Here is a 9,193-nt window from a genome sequence, read left to right as displayed (position 1 = left end):
TCAGCACAAGACAGATTCTTAATGAAGTTAATTACATCTCTGAGTAAGCTGCTTTTTTCATGGTTAAGTTTGCAGTTGTGCATGCAGTGAAGAAGCATCAATATCATCTACATACAATTTTGTGATGTGATGAAACTCCTCGTCGAATTCTTCACCACTGACGGTCTATAAGATCAGTTGTTCCAGTTTAGCACATGTTTGATATCCAGGCTCTCAAAAAGGTCTTCGATGCAAGATGTTACAACATCGAATGCAATCATGTAGGCTTGACGAAAGTGGTCTTCAACTGAACTGGGAAATGCTGCTGAAGAAGTACCTTCTTCAAATCTTCATCGTGCTTTCCTCTTTTGGGGGAGTTGCGGTTCGCCCACATCCAGGTTACTGGTTATTCCCATTACATGTTCCCAAAACTTTTGAAACTCAACCTCGCTTCTCAGAGATTTTAAAGTTACTACAGTCATTCTTGCTAAATTATGTCCTTCTGATGCACATATTTCAGAAGATTTCAGAGCTATGCTGAGGTTATCACAGTGACAAAATAAAAGCTCACCAAGGGCAGCACCAAATAGGAAATCAAAGGACTTCATCAGGGAAGAAACACCCAATATTCTGCTTTTAGTTTCTGGGTTTGGAGCTCGGTCTTCTTAGGCAATCCATGTGTTCTGAAGTACGTCATAGTTATCCAGAACACTCTTGAGTGACTTCCCTTTTACAGTCCACTTTGTTGGACACAGAACAAGAAGTCCTGGGACAATAGGTGCAAGATTTATTTTTAAGTTGTTAAAAGCAAGTTCCTCTGTTGGGAGAGTTTTTTAATCAATTTCGTTATTTCACGAGTTACCTCATGAGCAGTTTTGATTTCTTTCCACTTGTTAACAATATCACAGCATGCTAAGTTTAAGGAATGTCCATAAAAGAGGACAAACAATGACTGTGGCTCTGCATCAGATATCTGCTGTGCTACACCTGACTTTTTTCCAGCCATAGCAGCTGCACCACCATAACACTGCACCCTAACTTTTGTGATGCTAAGGTTAGCATGCATCAGAACATCTTTGATTACGCGCACCAGCGTTTTTGAATTGGTTCCCCCAACTTCATATAATCCCCAAAATTCTTCGTTACCTTCATAATGGTCATCTACCCATCTAACACAAAATACAATCTGTTCCTTGTTGGCAGAATCCCTGGTTTCATCAATCATTATGGAGAAAAATTCAGCTGAGTGTAATTTTTCACTAATTTCACGCAGGACTCTTAAACCTAAAACTTGCAGCATCTCATTTTGAATTTCTGCCGATGTGTATGTGTCTGCTGATGTGTATGTATTTTGTTAATTCCAGATAATAAGCCTAGGGTCATCATTAGCTCTTAATTTGATTGTCTGCATAAAGTTTGAAACTGATTCACCCCCGTCTCTGCTAAAGCCAAACCCTGCCGAGCCAAGTATTTAACATTCTGAAGTATTTTTAAAAAGCAATGACACCGATCACGCTTAAGAACATAAGAAACTTTACAAACGAGAGGAGGCCATTTGGCCCATCTTGCTCATTTGGTTGTTAGTAGCTTATTGATCCCAGAATCTCATCAAGCAGCTACTTGAAAGATCCTAGGGTGTCAGCTTCAACAACATCTTGTTAATGGACTGAGACATTCACCAACATCACGGAATGACTTGGGAGCAGTCACAACCTTGAAAACAGAATTTGCGTGACACTTTGACAGTTTGTGTTTTCTAAAGTTAACACAAGCATCTTTCCAGTTGCCATATCCCTTAGATATCAAAGACAGATCAAGGCAGGCGTTAGAAGTAATTAGTTTGTTTCGATATGCCTTTACACATATAAAGCAAAATGCACAGTCACGGCTTTCATCGTAATGAAGCCACTTCCATTTGTTAAACCAAGAAGCATTGTATGACCTATTTACTGCCTGTGTTTTTCCAAAGTGTCGTTTTGGAAAACCGTAAACCAGTGGCTGATTAGGGATGTCTGAAATTACTGGGGTTTCCAGTCTTATGGAACATTTGCTAAAAAACATATTTCATTCAGTTACAGTATTTTTAAGTTATCTGCCTCAAAAGATTACCGGCTCTGCATTTGACGTTCAGTAGCCTAGCAACGCTGAAGGTCTGGCACTATTGGATAAGAACAGAATAGGAAGTGATGAAGGCAACCTCAGCACCCGTAAGCATGAATGATTAGTGGAGGTGAGGAGATGGGGGTCCAAACTGGGAGAAAAATAAATAATTGGGGACACAGATTAAATAATAATAATAATACAGTGCACTCCATTTATAAGAATCACATCTGTCTCAGATGATTTGATTCTTATAAGCGGTTGACTCTCAAAAGTGGACCAATATGATTACAATTAGCAAAAGCGTGCCTCCACGCATCAACAGTTTAAATACAGTCTACAAATGTCAATGGTGCGCAATCACAAAGGACAATACATCAGACAATCAAAACAAGTCCTCATGGGTAAGCAGCATGTCCTCTGCTATAGATTCTGGTATAGTAAGCAAACTTGTTAAATTTGCAGAAGACACAAAAATAGGAGGAGTGGCAAACACGGTTGCAGCAGCAAAGTCATTCAAAATGATCTAGACCGCATTCAGAACTGGGCAGACACATGGCAAATGACATTTAATAGAGAAAAGTGTAAGGTACTACACACAGATAATACAAATGTGCATTATAAATATCATATGGGAGATACTGAAATTGAAAAAGGAATCTATGAAAAAGACTTTGGAGTTTATGTTGACTCAGAAATGTCTTCATCTAGACAATGTGGTGAAGCTATAAAAAAGGCCAACAAGATGCTCGGATATATAGTGAAAAGTGTTGAATTTAAATCAAGGGAAGCAATGTTAAAACTTTACAATGCATTAGTAAGAACTCATCTAGAATATTGTATTTAGTTCTGGATACCTCACTACAAAAAGGATATTGCTGCTCTAGAAAGAGTGCAAAAACGAGCGACCAGAATTATTCTGGGTTTAAAAGTCATGTCCTATGCAGACAGGCTTAAAGAATTGAATATATTCAGTCTTGAACAAAGAAGACTATGCAGTTATCTGATTCAAGCATTCAGAATTCTGAAAGGTATTGACAATGTCGACCCAAGGGACTTTTTCGACCTGAAAAAAGAAACAAGGACCAGGTGTCACAGAGATTAGATAAAGGGGCATTCAGAACAGAAAATAAAAGGGACTTTTTTACACAGAGAATTGTGAGGGTCTGGAACCAACTCCCCAGTAATGTTGTTGAAGCTGACACCCTGGGATCCTTCAAGCTGCTTGATGAGATTCTGGGATCAATAAGCTACTAACAACCAAACAAGCAAGATGGGCCGAATGGCCTCCTCTCATTTGAAAACTTTCTTATGTTCTTATGTGCTTATATGATCACGATTATGTGTACTCAAGGCTGCAGAATCCTATTTTACTACAGTACACTTGAGAAGCGATCGTCTCATGAGGGTGCCTAGTTTAATTGCCATGTGGATTTACATGTAATGACCTTTGAAGTAAATGACATTACAGTACAGTATTTTACTGTCAGGACTACCACTGCATTTAAGCATCTGTGGCTTGCTTTCTTTCAGTTGTGATGCAAAGCTCACAGTTTTTCACTAAGCTGAGATGCAAAGCTCCAGAATTTTGTGGTTGTACAACTTTATTGGCTGTACACGTCATTGCACTTCATACAGTATCGTATTACATGCAGTCAGTTTGCCCCGAAATGATTCTTACAAGCAGATTGCTCGATTCTTACAAGCAGAGTATTTTAGCATGGTTAGTATAGGAATGATTGTGTCCCAGTGGTTTTGATCACTGTATGCGGTTGATTCTTATATCAGTAATTCTTATAAATGGAGTACACTGTATATGGTTTTGAAATGGACAAAATAGTGGTACAGCCATCGCCGTACCAGCCGTACCCAAGGCTCCCACACACACAAGGTATCTCACACAGGGTAGTGCTGTGTGTGCAACTCGTAATTTACATTGTGCTTCATTCACCCTCAACACCTCTACCATGTGACCATAATACCCCACGAACCTTAGGTTTAGGGTTAGGTTATTGTTATGAAATAGCTGATTGGGATGTAGCATATAATGATGACATCTATTATGAGTTGCGGATGCAGCACTACCCTGTGGGAGCTATGCTGTGGGAGCCTTTGTTCTGCAGCAATACCCCTCTCGCTGTACCAGTAACTATGGCCCTGAGTTGAATAAAATAATATAGGGTGCCTCACATTCATATTCTATTTGACATTAAAATATGATTTCTTGATTTCTGTCTTGCAACATTACTCCACATAGTTATATCAGATGACTATGTCACTCGTCTCAAAGTAATGGCATAATTTTTCTAGTTGCAGTTCAGTCTTGGCAGGGGTGTAGCCAGGCAAGCCAGTGTACACAATTGTGTACAACACTTTTGGGCAACATTTTGAATGTTTTCCCATTAGCCTGTTTATTTTGTATGCTGATTTTTCGCTTCAACTTAACCCATAAAATGGCTACATATTTGCCAGACGACTTTGAAAGATTCCCTTTGCTTTAAATGAAAAATGTGCAACCACGTGAACAAATGTGCAAGTTGTATTTGGTTGTACAGAGTAGTGGTGAAAAAAAGTAACGTATGCAAGGCTTGCAGTTCCTTCTGTATTGTGCGCGTTCGTCTTTTCGTCTTTTTCGTGCATGACAGTTCAGCGTGAGAGGTAATGGCTGGACGTTTTAGTTACACAGTATTCAAAAAATAGGATTTAAGAGTTATGTTTTTGTGCACGTTGTACTGGTTTTACTCAAAAGTAATTCCTCTACAGGTATTTATGAATGGGAATAAAAAGAGACATGCACTTTCTTTTTTGATGACCAAGAAAAATAACTGCATTTATAACATTTTCAAGTATACAAAGGTACCTAATTTAAAGGTTTGATAAAAAAAAAAACGTCTGTTTAGCTTTTGCAATTTATTTTATTTACTAAAATTAAAGTGTTTCCAAAAATGTTATTTTCTGTGTGATTTACATCATTCACGATATTTATTCAAATGAATAAAGGACAGATTAGATTAGGTTTATTTATAATGTTACAGGTTTAAACATATAAAATGTTTTTAATTTGACATTTTCCCAAGGAGTGCTAATAGTGGGCCACAGTGCCTAATGCAGCTGAAAAGGTGGTCCTCGGGTAAAAAAAAAGTTGGGGAATTACTGCACTAGCGTGTGTATAATTTGTGGCTAATTAGTTTAAGTAGACATATTGTGTGAGACGTATTGCATACTTTTATATTGGGTCAATTGCAAAGAATTTATGTGTTTAATCATGTAAAACATGAAGGTAATACAATTGAATTATCCTAATAGTTTTGCATGGTACATACAAAACGTATTTATCCGCATACTTTAATAAACAAAGACCATTAATCAGAGCAATAATTTATCAAAGCTGTAAATGTAATCAGATATGAAATTGAGTCACCCAAGTATATAAAGCGGTATTATTCATGGTATTCATACCAAAGATGTAATGGCTGGAGGTCGTGCACCGAATTACTCGACAGAGCAAATACTTTAGTTTGTCAAGCAATGCCAACAACAATTGAGCGGAGCATCTGGCCATCCTTTGCCCCATGATATTAATGACATCGTTTATGCCCAATTTGCTTGTCCCAACAGAAGGAGCTATTGATAGTGATAGCATTGGGATTGACAAACACGAATGTGTCCCAGGAACGTCAGATAAGATTCACTGCAGTTCAGTCAGCATATTGGCTAAATGTAAATAGTAATGTTACATTAACAGGCCATTCATCACAGGTGCTGAGACAGACACGCGACGTGAAGAGGAAATACCCTGTGACAGCTCCAATTCAATCATTCCAAATATTTTTCATAATCATCATTTTCATATTTACATGTATTATAATTGTAAATTTATTCTATACAAAACAGTCCAGTATTACTGTAGGCGATTCAGGAGCGAGGAGACTGTGGAGCGCAATTCCCTCGTGTCCTCAGTCCCTGGTGGAAACCTTCCCTCCGTCTGCCGCTCACACGAGACAGCGTTATCATCTGTAACAGAAGGGGAACGGGCTCACACATCTTCAGAACCAAGAAATATACTTTTCAGAAAGCTATTAAGAGGCGTAATACCAATGAAGCATTTACTGAAAATGAAACAAATATACAGGTCCATACACAAACAGTGCCCACATTACAAATGTATCACATGTTGATAGCGATGCTTCTGTTGAGCATGCAATCCAATTTTCAGATCCAGAAGAGGGACCATTAGGCTTTGAAGCTGAGGAGGACGGGGTAGACGAGGTGGGCAGGGGAGTGGAGAGGGAGGGGTGTAGATGTAGTCCAGAGGCGAGGTGGGGTGGATGATCCAAGACGCATGGGCCGGTGCTGTACAACAGCGAGCTCTTCCTGCGTTCGAGAGGCAAATGCCGGAATTATCTGAAAAAGGCACATTTAAAAAATAAAAATAAAAAACCTACAAAATCCGGAAGTAACAGTTACACAACGAGAAGATGCAACTGATAAAACTAAAACAGAGAGCTTGCAAATGAAAGCATGCAAAACGTAACCGTAGTCGCCTAACATCTTTGCACCTATCGAATTACGGGAACAATGAGACACACTTTCTTTCTTTCTTTCTTTCTACTCACTGCATCAGATTCTATTTATTGACGTTGTGGTTTAACCTGAATTTGGATTCTTGCAACCTCTCTCTGCTCTGTTTGGGCTAAATCCTGCCAGAACTGAACAGCTACAAAATTACCGTATTACACACAATTGTAGATTCATATTGAATATAAACTAAATGAAAACACATGCCGCATTGAGGAATAAGTACGTACGCCTGTGTTAATCACTTTATAAAAATAATGTTCTTGAGTACCATTTTTCACTGCAGGTGCCATAAACTAAAAGCGGTTGTTTATGTTATTTCGATAACAGTAAAGGTGTAGCGCTACATGAAGTGGCTGAAAACCAAGACTTTTTAAAGATTTTAAGCAAAATGTCGGGACACCGGGACCTTTGATGGAAAACCTGGATGTCTGGTCACCCTAGTCTGGGATACAGATGCTGTGACTAGGGCCCCAGAGCTAAAAAGTGGGTGATGTAACACATCATATCTGCATGACATTGCCTCATTATGTGTGTCTTAAAACATTTGTTATTACCCCTTTTCAGATGAGACATGATAAAACAGGAACGCTCATGTTTGCAGTTCAGCTGTGCAGCTGTCCATGCACATGGTTCCATTTGTTTTTTTGTTTCTCCAGGAGAGGTGAAGCCAGTGCAGGTTTCACCCTTTGACCTTAGGAAGCCAGTACAGATTGGACAGCACATGAAGGAACTGCCAGGGCTTGAGGTTGACCACGACTTCTGCTTATCAACACCTAAGGAACAACAGAAGCAGCAACTTTGCACAAGGTCCTTAAAAAAATAATTACTTTTCTTTTTACTTTAGAAAGTTACAGAAGGGCAGATACAGAAGTACAGCTTTATAGATATAAAAAGGTTGCATGGTCTGACATTATAGGAATTAGGCACCAAGATAATGCAGCAGCCATCTTTTTTTTTTTTTTTTTACCTATAACATATTTATAATACCAGCAGAACACAAATCTAATAAAAGCAAATTATCTTCAAAACAAGAATAAGGAGCAAGCGATAATGTTACTGATGCAAATATAAGGTAATAAAATAGATTTTAAAACCTGGGCTATCTCCCCTTTGAATAACACTGATAACTGGGACTATTAAATGCCTCCATTTTCTGTTTTTTCCCAGTCTGCACATTGCACTACATTGTTATTTTGATCCCAATTTGATTCAAGCCTGAAGACTGTAGTAATTTCCATGCATAAGGCTGTTGTGAAATGAGTTTGAATGGTCCCACTTCAGTTCATACTTACAAAGCAACAACATGTTATTATCCAGATACTTATGTGACACCAATAGTGATATATATTTGCACCCACATATTTTTATTTTAAGATTTCACAAATACAAAAACATTGAACATGTTCAAAGGAAATCAAAGAAAGACAACACATAGTGCACCTGCTTCTTATGGCTTTGCTGCAAGCACAGAATTCATCACAAATGTGTGAAAAAAAAAATCGCTTTTTTTTTTCTTTGTTGTTGGTATAAACATATACTTTAGTATAGCCAAAAATTACCCTGAAGTATGTTTTATTACTGAAGATGATGATACACTTATATACTAGTAAACAAGTATGTCAGTGATATACTCTCAATAGCTTGTGCTTACAATTGGACAACGGTTAGAAATATGTAAAACTCTGAACATAAATTCCATGTCAGGGCATAATGACTGCTGTGAGATTAACAGGGCCCCACTGGCACAGAGAGACCCGGTGCCCTCAGATGCTGTGTACGACAGTGTGTTGTGGTTTTTAAACTTCCTGCCAGTGTAGCAAAGAAGATACTAGCTAAGCTCAACATTTCTTTCATTTTCAGGTTTGCCCTTGCCAGTGCCAGGACTTCAACCTTCTGCATGTCTTGGCTGCTTGCCATTTTTAAAATGAGAACTGACTTGGTTTCATGCAGGGTTGTGCAGATCATTTTAATGTGCAAGATGAAATCAGGTGGGCTATATATACTGTTTTACTTTAATGCTAGTTTTTAGGGATTGTTAACTATATAGCAAATATTTTATATTACCCCAGCGAATTAATGTTTGTGTTTTTCTCTGTTCACAATACAAGTACTTAAATGTGGGCAAGTTGACATTGTCCTCTGCAGCCTTGGAAACCTACTGTAAATAGAAAACAATGCAATTATGCCCCAAACCCTGTCAGTGATTGTCTATATAATAATGGAATGGTTGTCACGAATTTAAGATTCAAATTAGACAAGGTTACTAGACAACGTTTATAACCCCCCCCCCCCCTTTTTTTTTTACCCAATCAGATTTGGCGTGCCCTGAGCAACTTGTATTTCAATAACCCTTTGCAGATTAGTGTAGGAGTGCTCAGCGTTTTGCACAGTCATAATGCCAGTGCCATGATCTGTAATCAACAGGGATTAGTTCAGTGACTTGCAGTGACATTTCCTGTTTAATTTTATATTGTTACAGTTTTTTAATGGTGTTTATGATGAAACAGGAATTGTTGTGTAATGAAAGGTTAAA

General features: G+C 38.2%; 1 long non-coding RNA gene across 1 annotated transcript; it reads left to right on the top strand.

Annotated features, from left to right (window-relative positions):
• Positions 1 to 6,961: 6,961 nt before the first annotated feature.
• On the top strand, positions 6,962 to 8,648 carry LOC131737125 (uncharacterized). The gene is made up of 3 exons (XR_009328701.1): positions 6,962 to 7,143; positions 7,317 to 7,467; positions 8,521 to 8,648. It is a non-coding gene; the product is annotated as an uncharacterized LOC131737125 (long non-coding RNA).
• Positions 8,649 to 9,193: the final 545 nt, after the last annotated feature.

Source organism: Acipenser ruthenus, chromosome 5 (genome assembly GCF_902713425.1).
Source record: "Acipenser ruthenus chromosome 5, fAciRut3.2 maternal haplotype, whole genome shotgun sequence".
NCBI classification, from domain to species: Eukaryota; Metazoa; Chordata; class Actinopteri; order Acipenseriformes; family Acipenseridae; genus Acipenser; species Acipenser ruthenus.
Note: the sequence above shows the minus strand (reverse complement) of the source record. Positions and strands in the feature narration are given on the sequence as shown.